Here is a 14,454-nt window from a genome sequence, read left to right on the forward strand (position 1 = left end):
CAGTAATAATTACCATAACCATTGCTGTAGAATATTTCGCCATTATAGATGATTTTTAATCATACTCTTTTCCTCGAAAGCAGAGTGTGAATTAACTGTGGGGGATTTCCCCCCTGTTGGAAAGTTATCCCCCTCTCATAAAATCATATTAACATCCCTGCCAGGGATAACTTCTATCCACCCTCACAAAATATAATTGTTTTAATACGACTATATGTACTTTATAAAGTATAAAATAAGAAAAGAAAATAATATTGATATATTATCATCACCAGCAAGATGATAACAATCAATTACTTAGGAATTACACATATTATCTTAAGCCTGCTCATGGATATAATTAATTATTATAACCAAGATGTAAGACAAGCAACTCAATGCGACCAAACGTTGAGCCGTATCAAATAAGGATAATAATAATTTTATGTATGGTACCAGTATTCTCTATCTAGGATTCTGTCCCCCCCTCATCAGAAATCTTAATTCGCACCCTGCTCGAAAGTATGTATGTATGTAATGCTCAACCAGATTGATTCAACATAATTTGGTTTCTGGCAGACCAGTACAAAGTCCCCATAGAGGATTTAAAATTTACAAGTTTTTTTACAGACATTTAAATGTTCCCAATCCATAATAGAATTTTCCTCATTACAAACGACGCACTGAGGTGATGGTAAAATACTCAGTTTATATAAATATTCTGCCAGGCAGTTGTGTCCTGTGGCAATTCTTGTGGCAGCTACAGTCTCTCTAAGCAGGGCTGGGTAAAATACTGACATCCAAGTATTTGAAATACAAATACAAAATACTTCAAAGAATAATATTTGAACTACAAATACAAAATACTTTAAAAAAAATAAATCCTGCAAAACAGAGCGATCTTTCTACAGGCGCAGAGGAACACAAACTTGTATTATACTTTATAAAAGCTTGTTTCACTGTTGGGTAATTCTCTAGAGTGGACAGGATTGTCCCTTTGCCATTAAATAATTGTATGAGCTCATACTCCGCAGTAAACAAGTTCTTTTCTTTTTGCTTTTCAAAGTCTGTTGTACATAAAAAATGTTTTCATCGTTTTCATTGTCTGAACTGACAAAAGGTGTAGCAGAGAATTGCTCAGCTGATTTCACACACATTCTGTATCCTCTTCTTATCATTTGGTGAGGCAGTGTCAGGTAGCCATCTCATCTTAAATGATGTGTGGAAGCAAGCTGCCAAAATAGCTCAATTTGCTTCTGGGGTCAGATCAAACATTGCTTTAAATCTAGATGAAAGCAAATTTATTAGAATTGGAGTTACTTGAATAGATGGCGTAGATTGCTAGATAACAGAATATGTAACCTGTTTTTGAGGGAAATTAATGTGGGCAAAAGTTGGCCGTAATAGCACGTCTTCTCATTTTGTATTAAATCAAAGGCTGCGGCAATGAGTTTCAGAACTACACATTATTCTTCAAGGTACTGAAACTCAACATCTTTGAAGGTTATTATTACAGATATATTAATTTGTCCTACAGAATTTATCTGTAATATTGTCACTTAATATTTTAGGTCAGTGCTGAAATGTGCCATGGGTACGCGGTGCCGTCCCATGTGCACTGTCGTGCAACAGGGAGAGATAGAGAGCATACCCACTAACAGCTACGAGAGCACTATAGTGCACTGCGTTTTCCGCGGGTAAGAGAGGCTAGCCCCAGAGTGCTCTGTGCTGACGACCCCTGTTTTAGGAGAAAAATTAAATATTTGAAGGTTGACAATCCCAGTTTTTCGCATATACCAGTACTGTTTATATCATGTTTGAATTGTAATATTTGAGAGATTGAGTCATAAAGAGAATTCCATCGAGTTGGGCAAGGAAACTTTAATGAATATTTCAAGACATCTGATATAAATTCTAAGGATTTGGGTCTCCTAGACGCATTCCATAATGCTGAACATTTAGCAAGTGCTGGGTGATGGATCCTTGATGCTGTTGGAGATTTCTTTATGACATTAAGGAAATCAGTTGTGGCAAGAAAACTAAGTGTATGGCTAGCACATCTGAAATGGGTAGGCAAATAAGACAAAGTTCATTCTTCAAATCCAAATCTTGAAGGACAAGAAGACGAAGAAGACGAAAGTATTTTGAGTATTTGAAATACAAAATACATCCATGTTATGTACCGGTATTTAAATACAAAATACTATCGAAAATCCTTACAAATTACAAAATACAAATGTATTTAAAATACATGTATTTTAAAATACATGTATTTTAAATACTGCCCAGCCCTGCAAAAAGACCAGCCCATTTCTTGTCATCACTCTTTATTTGAAGATCTGAGAGAAACTCATTCTCAAATGAGCGGTTAACTAATTGTTTCAAGTTGTGATACGAAAGTTGAGAGGTCGTCTGTAACAATATTTCAGTCCCCTTTTTTGCTAGGGAGTCCGTGATCTCATCCCTGAAATACCAATATGCGAAGGTATCCACTGGAGGACAACGAATTCTAAGGCTTTGAGTCCACATCTGTGAAGTAACAGTTAGCACGTCTGGCCGCGAAACCAAGTGGCCAGGGTTTGATTTCCAGTTGGGGCAAGTTACCTAGTTGAGGTTTTTTCCGGGGTTTTCCCTCAATCCAATATGAGCAAATGCTGGTTAACTTTCGGTGCTGGACCCTGGACTCATTTCACCAGCATTATCACTTTCATCTCATTCAGATGCTAAATAACCTAAGATGTTGATAAAGCATCATAAAATAACCTACTCTAAGGCTTTAAGTGAGGCAAAGGATTTTCTGATCTCGACAACTCTTGATGTTACAGGATGAGGGAGAGATGCCACTGCCAAAATGGCAGAGTGAGAGTCACAGAGAATGACAACATGACTGTGGCAAGTCGGTCTTCCAAGCAATTGCTTTAAGGCAAGATTTATGTATGGCCTCCAATTCGCCATCGAAGTGCGACTGATACTGCCCTAGCGACTTGTAGAAGCTAAAGGCTTTACTGTAGATTCCAGCCCCAGCACATTCCTTGCTCTTGTAGAAAGAACCATCAGTGAAGATCTGCAGTCACCTGGGCTCAGGATACCAGTCATTAAGAGTCTGCAGTGCTATAGCCTTTAGTTCTGGAATGCAAGCATCTGCTTTCGTCAGATTCTCCCCAAGGTCAAGCCTTGTTATAATGGTTCGTGCATCTAAAGGACACTCTAATAGAGTGAGGTCTTCCTTAACATCAGAAGGGACATAGTTTCTTCTTATTTGATGAACATGTTGAATGAAGACTTGTTGTGTCTTTAGCCGTCTAGGGAGATTTTCGTAGCTGATCCAATAGGAGTTTAATGGCATTCGTCTCAGCTTTTCATACTGCAAGATGGCTAAACGGCGTATCTCCATTGTGAGTGGCGGATTGTGGGTAGCAGCTTGTAAAGCCGGGATTGGAGTAGTTTTCACCACACCTGTGTTAAGTCTCATGCTCGAAAGTACTGAATAACGCTACTGTTTGTGTTAAGAAAAGACAAACTAAGAACTATACTAGTTTAATAATAATAATAATAATAATAATAATAATAATGTCTGAAAGTGAAAGACATACCAGTAGTTCACTTTCAGCAATTAAATAAATTAGAAGGAATGAAATCTGAAGGAAAAACACGGAACTGAAAACAAACAACTTGCCAAAGTAAATGAACCAGATGAAGAATATAGTTTGAAAGCGAACTTTTTAATTGAACAAATCCAGGCTTTCGGGAAACAAAATTGTAAATTCCATTATATCACATTGAAAATCTGCATACTGTTATTTAACATATCATAATAAATCCCAAACAAGATTGTAATATGCGTAGCATGTTTATAATCTTCGTAGGTCTACTCGATCAGTAATGCAAAATTAATCAAAGAATTTTCATGATACACAATGCTTAGTAATGGAACTATTCATCATTTAATAGAATTGTGAGGCGAACCTAGCGGCAGAAATTATGACACTTCGAGTCCTACTTTTGATCTTCCTATACGCCAGCTTGTATAATCATGTAAGCAACGGTTAATTACAGTCACATGTCAACACATACTCTCTTATATCAGAAAGGGAGTTTTCATAAGCTTCCCTGATTTTGAGGGCAATGCATAAACAATTGGGGTCTTAAACACGTTCTTCTTGATGGAAATATAAAACTTATATGAGTGTCAAGAGATTATTTTGAAAAATCATATCTCGAAGGCAAAGCCTTCTCCGGATGTAAAAATTTATAGAGAGATTTCTTATTTCAAATGGAACTTATGGGGGAAAAATCATTGTAAAAACAGCCCAGGTCGATGACATTTAAGTGTGTTTAAATGCGACAAGCTCATATCAGTAGATTTAGTGGCATGTAAAAGAACTCCTGTGGAACAAAACTCTGGCACACCAGTGGTACTGATATAACCTCTGCAGTTGCGAGCATTATTAAATAAACCATAATTTTTTTTTGTTATAAAAATCCATCGTTACTTGGTGAGCTTTCCTTGTGAGGTAGATAGAGCATTTAAGCTGAAAACAAGTCATCTCCACTTTTCTGCAAAATCTAGTTTCTTTAGCTAATTCTATTCTACTGTGATAACCATTTCGACTAAAAAAAAAAAGTCATTTCCACTTTTTTTTTTTTTTTTCTTTTTACAAAATCTAGTTTCTTTCACTACCCTTTTCTACTGAGATAGACAGACTATTTAGGCTGAAAACCAGTCATCTCCATTTTTTTTTTACAAAATCTAGTTTCTTTCACTATCCTAATCTACTGAGATAGACAGACCATCAGGGCTGGGCAAAATACTGACATCCAAGTATTTCAAATACAAATACAAAATACTTCAAATAATTGTATTTGAAATACAAATACAAAATACTTTTAAAAAATTAACCAAAATACATTTGTATTTCAAATACTCGATAAAATATATAGGCCTAAAGAAATAAGAATATTACTGAAAATCTAAAATATTATATTAACATTAAAAGTATTTTTACCTCGAAGTTTTATATAAACACTGTAAGTGAACTTCTTCCTTTTCCCAGTCAGTAATGAAATTATGCTGCATATGAATAATTACTGCTCCTTTTGAAAACAACCAGTTCCTCAAATGTTCATAAGATAAGGATCCCCTTGCTTGTGAATGAATAAATCCTGCAAAACAGAACAGTCTTTCTACAGGTGTAGAGGAACACAAACTTGTATTATATTTATAAAAGCTTGTTTCACTGTTGGGTAATTCTCTAGAGTGCACAGGGTTGTCCCTTTGCCATTGAAGAATTGTATGAGCTCATACTCCACAGCAGACAAGTTCTTTTCTTTTTGCTTTTCAAAGTCTGTTTTACTTGAGTTGAAAACATAAAAATTGTTTTCATCGTCTTCATCATCTGAACTGACCAAAGATGTAGCAGACAACTGCTCAGCTGATTTCACACACATATTCTGTGTCCTCTTCTTATCACTTAGTGAGGAAATGTCAGGTAGCCATTTCATCTTCAATGATGGGTGGAGCAAGCTGCCAAATTAGCTCAATTTTCTTCTGGGATCAGATCAAACATCACTTTAAATCTTGATGAAAGTGAACTTATTAGGATTGGAGTTACTTGGAATAGATGGCATAGATTATTAGATAACAGAATAGGCTATGCAATCTGTTTTTAAGAGAAATTAATGTGGACAAAAGTTGGCCGTAATAGCACGTCTTCTCATTTGCATTAAATTAAGGGCTATGGCAATGGTTTTCAGAACTGCACACTATTCTTCAAAGTACTGAAACTCAACACCTCTGAAGGCTGGCAATCCCAGTTTTTCACATATACTGTTTATATCATGTTTGAATTGCAATATTTGAGAGATTGAGTCATAAAGAGAATTCCATCGAGTTGGGCAAGGGAACTTAAATGAATATTTCAATACATCTGATATTATTTCTGAGTATTTGAGTCTCCTAGACGCATTCCATAATGCTAAGCATTTAGCAAGTGTTGGGTGATGGATCCTTGATGCTGTTGGAGATTTCTTCATATCATTAAGGAAATCAGTTGTGGCAAGAAAACTAAGTGTATGGCTAGCACAACTGAAATGAGTAGGCAAATAAGACAAAAATTCATTCTTCAAATCGAAATCCAAAACTTGAAGAACAAGAAGAAGAAAAAAGTATTTTGAGTATTTGAAATACAAAATACATCAATTTTATGTATTTAAATACAAAATACTTTCGAAAAGCCTTATAAATTACAAAATACAAATGTATTTCAAATACGTATTTGAAATACATGTATTTCAAATACTGCCCAGCCCTGAAGTTTCTTTCACTACCCTTTTCTACTGAGATAGACAGACTATATAGGCTGAAAACAAGTCATCTCCACTTTTCTGCAAAATCTAGTTCTTTCCTATTCTATTCTACTGAGATAGACCATTTAGGCTGAAAACCAGTCATCTCCATTTTTTTTTTTTATAAAATCTAGTTTCTTTCACTATCCTAATCTACTGAGATAGACAGACCATTTAGGCTGAAAACAAGTCATCTCCGCCTACTGGATATAGAAATTATTGAGCAGTGAAATCTGTAATTAGTTATAAAACATGCCATGTCCTGAAGATGACCTGTTCACTAACTATACTGGGAAATTGAATAAATAAGTCTTCTATTAAAGATACTTTTCTTATGGCTGTCCAGAGCAGAATCGAAACCACACTGTAGTGAGCTTTCTAATGTCTCTTGCTGGTCGCTTTGATATGAGATCTACCACTTTTTCCCACTACATTGGCATTCGTTTAACCCATGTGACCATGATATTGGGATCGTGAAGATAAAAATCCAAACAGAAGACCATATATACATTCCTCAGCAATATGCTATACTGACAGAATCATCAGCAAAGTCACAGAACAGCCAATCCATTTGTAACGGATTCTACATGTTCACACCTTAAATCCCTTTTCTTATAAAAAATAATTCAGTTTTAAGAAATATTTTATAATTCTCTGATTATATGGAAGCCAAACATTCATTCTGAAAAATTTTGTTTTACAGTTCTTAGTTATAAAAGAGACTGACTGTTTTTAAGCTGCTGTAACGGATGCTACCGCCTCTCTGTTAAATTCATGACTTACCATTATTCTCACTGAAAGTTCAGGTTCTAGGATGAGGTTAACAAATTCATCTCTTTCTTGTTTATATAATAAGAATTGCACTTCATTTCTTTACAAGATTTTTTTAGAAATGATAAAAAGGTACTTTATTAATGAATTTTATACAGTGTAACAGATTCTACATTCAATTGTAACAGATTCTACAAGTCACTTTGATATGTAGCTATGGATCTTTTATGAAGTATAAGATAGTAAAAAATTAATTTTTGAAGTGTAGTAGTTTAATATTTACTATTTGAAATTAAATAAATGAACTCTGACAATAAATTAAATTATAAAGTTTAAAGGAAAAATGTATAGGAAAACAATGTAATATTGTAGGTTAGATATAGCATACACTAAGAAGAGTTTTATTTTTGTGTACAAAGAATTATTAGATGTTTTTAGTCTCATTAATACTTTCAAGGTTACTTCTCATTATAACATTAACATCGTTGTGAAACTCTTACATTTAAGCTGTGCTGTTGAGTCTTGAAATCAAATGTTGGGAATATTTCTACAATTTCTTCGAAAAAAAAATGTATTTATCACTTAAATTTGTTATAAACTTATACCATACACTAAAAATAGCTTTAATTTATATTTACAAGTTTATTTCTCATTAACATTAACGTCTTTGTGAAACTCGTACATTACTCTATGTCCTTGAGTCTTGAAATCAGGAGTTGGCAATATCTCACCACAACATATCACTTCCTCATTTGGGAGCCATACACAGCATGCCCTTTTCTTTGAAGGACTCAGTGGTAGGCCTGAGTACATTTTGTACTTTTTTACAGCTTTTCTTAAAGTGCTGGTACATTGGGAAGACTCAAAAGCCTTTTCTGGTTTTGACCCATCTATTGTCTTATTTTCTTCTGCTTTCTTTTTTCTATATTTCCTCATTGCTTCTCTCTTTGCCCGTTTTAGCATATCATCCCATATTCTATCTGACTGACGCCTTACCTTTAATTGGTCCCTTTTACTTTTATTTCTGTCTCAATCTTTCTTTAGATATTCAGTCCATTTTTTTTATCTTCTTTCTTCTTAGCCCTACATTTCAGCTTAGCCATACAATTATTGTATTTACTGTGATCTGCCATGATTCTGTAGAACATTAGACCTAAAATCGTAAAAAAAGAAAACAGGTTGTCATGTAGAATCCGTTACAGTGTAGAATCCGTTACAGTCCATTATGTTTTTAATTCACTTTAGAAATGCAAAAATATATGTAAAGGCAATGTTGGAACTCTATAATTACTTTCATGAGCTGTGGTTTTGTTTCTAATAATACTTACAATGTTATAGTAAAAAAAGACAATTTTCATGTAACAGATGCTACATCGGTTAACTGAATTTCAAATAAGATTTAAATATAATTTGGTACATACCTTGAAAATGTAACAATCAGTTCAAGAAACTACAATCTTTATGCCATGCTTTAAAACAAAAATGGCTGATATCAGCTCATCAGATTGAATGCTATAGGCTGCCCAACCCACATATCTTGGAATCAGTGTTGGGTACATGAAAAGTACCTACAAGAAAGATGCCTAAAACTTATTTTACCTCTATAAAATTGAGGAAATCAAGGTGGAACCTTAAAATTTAATGTGTTTTAAACTATTTGTAGTATGAAATAATACTTCTTTCAAAATTTTATATTTTTAACTACAATTCCCACTTTTCGTGGAATGACTGAGAAGTTTAATGTAAAAGAGGTGACTTCAAATACGATAATTGATTTCAAAAGCTAGTGGCCGGAGTATTATAAGAAAACTGTGCTAACAAAATGCTCATATGGAAAGACAAGAAATGAGAAAGTGTAATTTCATGGAAGTTTTATTTACAAAAGCTCGGCACCTGGTGAAGTTCAACTAGCTCCTTTCATCGATGAATTATGCCAATTTATATTTGAAATTTATAAAACAGTTGCGTGAAAGTGGCTTCACCACCAGTAAGGGCAGCATATTCTGGAAAAGTTCCCATAAACCAAAAGAAAATTGCAGACACAAAAAAAGTTCTGCAGTACATCCCAAATGAATTTTTGTCTTTCTGTGATTGTAATCATGCTCCAGAAGAAGATTTCTGAATCTAGAGAATTTGTTTAGTGTCATACAGCTTTTTCATATTTAATTTGTTAACTGTTGCTATCATTTCAGTGACGAATATAATGTGCACATTCACATTGTCTACTGAGTATTGATTTAAATATTCTACTGCCAATTACTGTATAAGTTAAAAATTATTATTATTATTTAATATTTATTATGATGTACCGAAGTACACATGATATTTCCGTGCAGAAATTCTGCGTCATCATATGATGAAGGATGAGTGGAACAAAGAACAATCTCTCCGGCACCGGGATTTGAACCTGGGTTTTCTGTTCTACGTGCTGATGCTCTATCCACTAAGCCACACCGGATTCCCATCCCAATGTCGGATCGAATCCTCTCAATTTAAGCTCCACCTCTTGGGTTCCCTCTAGTGGCCTACCCTCATGCAATGCGTCATAGATGTATGACAGTGGCACAATGTCCATACATGTGCAGAGGTGCACTCGTTATGAGTGACTAAGTGGCCAGGATCCACAGAGCAAGTGCCGTCTTAAATCACTAAGTGATTATTTTTCGCATATGATATATTATTATAATGTACCGTAGTAAGTGCTCCTCTGCTATTTACATTCGCTGCTTGACTCATTCCCTAAATTTAGTTGTTCCATTTAATAACATTCCAGTATTAAGAGATATTCTGTCAAATCTTAAAGATTTGATTTCATTTATTCGTGGATCACCCAAGAGGCTAGGAAAATTCGAAAATCTTAAACAATTGCTCTCAGATTCTCATGACATTGAAGCAGGTCAAGGTTTAAGACTGTTCTTCCAACGAAATGGTGCATGCGTGTTGTGTCTCTGTTGTGCATAGATAATAATTATGAAGTTCTTTTGCAATTTCTTAATGATATGCAAGATGAAAGAAATGATACTGGTGCAAAAGCTAAAGGATTTCTAAAATGTCTGCAAAAATTTGAAACTTTGTTTCATATCAGGATGCTAATTTTTATATTCCAAAGAATAGAAAAACTTAATGCAGTATTTCAAAAAATTTCATTGAATTTCTGCTTTGCTCGTAATTCTGTAGATGCTGTTTTGTCTTCAATAGAAGGAGCCAGAAATACAGATACATTTTTATCACTTTGGAAACATACTAAAGAAAAGTGTGATGCATTGCAATTAAGTCTCCCCACTGTTTCACGCCCTAGAAAATTGCCATTAAAATTAGGAAGTGGTGACAAGCATAATTCATCAGATATTCAAGAAAAGTTGCGAATTTTATATTTTGAGGTAGTGGATCAAACAGTAAGCAGCTTTAAAAGCAGATTTCCGCCAGAAACAATGTCACCTTGTCAAAATGGAACAGTTTTTATTAGGCAAAGAAGATAGTAGTTACGTTACTTCTTTTTACGGTGACGATTTCAACTGTGTAAGACTGACTCTTCATAGAGATATTTTGTTGGATGTGGTAAAACAACATAATGTTACACTAGATAGCTTTGAAAGTGTAGTGCAATACTTGATACCAGAATATGTAAAAGTATTGCGACTTCTTTTAACGATACCTGTATCCACGTGTACTGCAGAAAGTTCATTTTCTGCACTTCGAAGACTGAAAACTTACACCAGAGCCACCATGAACTAAGACTCGTTAAATCATGTAGCATTATTGAACATCCATTCTGATCTCGCAAGGGAACTGAACCTGGAACCTCTAATCAACGAATTCATCAGCAAAACAACTGTCAGGAGGAGCACGTTCCAGTCTCTCCTTATTTAGGTGAGTGATCATGTATTTTAAGTTAATTTTGTAGCATTTACATTTACTATAATTATATAGGGGGTAATTATGAGTTTTAAAGTGTAACATTTATGACCAGCCTTTGGGTGGTAGTAATGATAACCATCTTGTTTTTACAATACCTAGAACATGCTTGTATTCAATTTCTGCTAATTTGCAGAATTCTTTTCAATTCTTCTAATCTTATGGTGTAAATATGGAAATATTTTATTTATAACTGTTTCAATATCAACTGACAAAATATCAGCACCATTATGAATAACATGAGTAGCACACCCAATATCATGAATGTTCATTTTCAAATCTTTGCTCAGTCTTGAAAATACATTGTTAGTACCACCTCGTTTGTATCCACCGAAATTGGTGTTGCAGTTATCTGCAGAAAATGATTTGCAAACGTATCTGCTGTTTCTCCTGTTATGTTCTGAAACACAATAACTTTGATCTGAATACCTTTATTCGGGATGACCTAGTAAAGATGGGTACCAATTTGAGATTTCTATAGTTTGATGTGTCCACCATAACTGAAATATATATATATATATATATGTATGTATATATATATATATATATATATATATATATATATATATATATTTTTTTTTTTTTCAGTTCAACTGCTATTTCTTGCATTGCATAAGGTGCCAGGACATTCACTAAAACTGATTTGCCCTTTGTTCGTCTACATGTAAATTTCTTTCGAAACAAACTTCTCACTATTGTAGAAGTGCAGTTCATTGAACACAAACAAACCTTCTTATGCTACAAGACTTTTTACTTTCATCAGTTAACTTCCTGTTAGCATTTTTCGTGAAAAATGATTTAACATCTTCACTTGAACTGGAAGCAGCAGCTGCCACTTCATGTTTCTGCTTGGTCAAATGCTGTTTTATATATGAACGACCTCTGTGTTCAATAAAAATACCGAATGACAAACTGTACAGTTCCAGAAGAAATAAATGGGCCACCTAATTTTACTAAGTTACAGATATAATGCATTGCACATGTGCAGTAAACAAGAACTTCTATATGTATGCTACTTGTGGACAGTCTTGCAAAGCTTGTTGTCTACATTCAGGAGGACTGCTACCAAGACTCGGCCCATTTTTTTTTTTTTTTGGTATTGTACATTGGAACTTGTTTGTTGTTGCATCTTCTTTCAAGAAGGGATATTCTTCTTTTAAATCCAGAGTGAAACTACACTTCCTTTTTGGCATGATAAAAATCTGGATCACCACTCACAATAGCTTCAACTTCACTATCACTGTTATCGGTACTATACACAGACTGGCATTGGCATACACACAAAGGCAGACCTTGTTAGTGCTCGTTGCAGCATTTTTGATTTATTACAAAGAGAGTATTTTCACAAAGGTGGATAAAAGTCGTAAATGAATGTTTTCGACCTCAAAATATAACAAATCAACATGTCCAAAATAATGAAGTCATGCTATGAATTTAAGAAAAATGGGACCAAAGTCTATAAAAAGAGACAGTAAGCATCCTGTTCAGGTTTTATTGGGATAACGGGACTAGAATCTAAAAAAAGGAACAATCCCGTTAAAAAAGGGACATCTGGAAAAATTACCCCAAACTAACCAACCTCCGTGAGCTGTGTATCTTTGTTAGATGTGTTATGACTCATTCGGGTAATTTGGTCAACAAGATTAGAGTGATTTTATCTGGACTAGAAAATATGGGCTCAAGCAACCCTTTAATGTCTGTGTGGGCTTCAATGAGCCAAGTGTAGAATCATCACTGGGAAGGATTATCTTATTCGAAATAGGCAACTGTATGATGACCTTGACATCTTATACTTCACAAACTAGAGCATATCTACATACCCAATCAAATCCGTTAATAAGTGAAGACATGCCTTAATAATGACATTAACAACTTGGTCACTCTATTATTGGTAAAGTTATGATTCCTTCCAAGTATCTCATGCTTCCAATATAATCTTAAATACTGTACATCTTTTGAAAGGCATGAATCACAAAATTGACTTGACACTTAAGAACAGCCACCCATGGAAAAGAAAAAGAGAGAAAAGATAGTGGCATATCAAAATAGTATATTTTATGAAATATTTTTTAACCACAATTATAATTGCTGTATTTATTCAAGTGATTCAGGAAGTGATTTAACCAGATTAGTGGGAAGAAAGGTCATTGCCGAGAGGAGAAGTGAAATTGGTTCTGTGAGTGCAAGAGCTGAAATGGTGAGAAGTGAAGTGACGAAAAAGAATGACGAGTTTATAACAGAAAATGGTGAAGTGGATGTTTCTGGTACAGAGACAGCTAAGGAAGAGATAACTAAGGACTTAGTAAATAAATTGAAATATGAATTAGAGGAGTGGAATAGGAAGTTAGATAAGAAGATAGAGGTAATGAAAGTAGGTGAGGAGTATGGTGGAGGAGGCTAGCTAGGATAGCGAAGTATAATATGTAGAAAATTAGTGAGATCTGAAAATGAAATGTACACAAGAAACAGTCATAATAACGAACATATTGGACAATGGTGTAATATGTTTTAGTAACAAGTATTAGTAGAAACAGTGTGTGTTCGATATAGTCTAAGTGAACTGAAAATCTAGAATGGAGTGATAAAAGTGTCAATTCTGAATGAATTAAAGGAGTGTAATAGGAAGTTAAGTAGATCGATAGAGATAATGAAAATAGGTGAGGAGTATGGCGGGGGAGGCTAGTTAGGGTAATGAAGTATAATATGTAGAAAATTAGTGAGATCTGAAAATGAAATGTACACAAGAAACAGACATAGTAACGAACATATTGGATAATGGTGTAGTATGTTTTTAGTAACAAGTATTATTAGAAATAGTGTGTGTCCGATATAAGTGTACTGAAAATCAAAAAGAGTCGTAGAAGTGTCAATTTTGATTGATCTAAATGGGGTCGAAAGTTAAATTGTAAGAGCGTCTACAAAAGGTATAACTGTAATGAATATAATTGTGGCACCGGATACAAATTGTGAGGTCTACCTTACATGGATGTAAATGTTGACATCAAATATATATCCTATCATATAATTTCTGTATTTTTTCTTTCACAAACAAGGAAAACTATTTTCAAAGGTTTGGAAAACAGGAACAACACCTAACACTTCAACACTTTTTCTTTGCATGGGCTTACGAGGATGAGGTGATAGTTATTTTTGTTTATGGAAATTGGGATCTTTTGCTATCGTCTATGAGAGCACAACTAGAAATTCAGATATGGCAATGGATCAGACTGATGCAGCTGAGGCTCACTTCTTGAGCTGAATATTTCTTCATACTTCACTGAAGATAATGTTGTTGTGTAATTAAAAAACTGAATGAGGAAGGTACCCAATTTAATTTCAACATTTCTAGTCCATTATGATAACTATGTTTCCAAAGAACTATGGCTTTTCTGGCCAACAAAATAAACAAGCAGGCAAGAGAAGAAGTCTGTCTTGTACTCAATT

This window comes from Periplaneta americana, chromosome 3, assembly GCF_040183065.1.
Source record: "Periplaneta americana isolate PAMFEO1 chromosome 3, P.americana_PAMFEO1_priV1, whole genome shotgun sequence".
NCBI lineage: Eukaryota > Metazoa > Arthropoda > Insecta > Blattodea > Blattidae > Periplaneta > Periplaneta americana.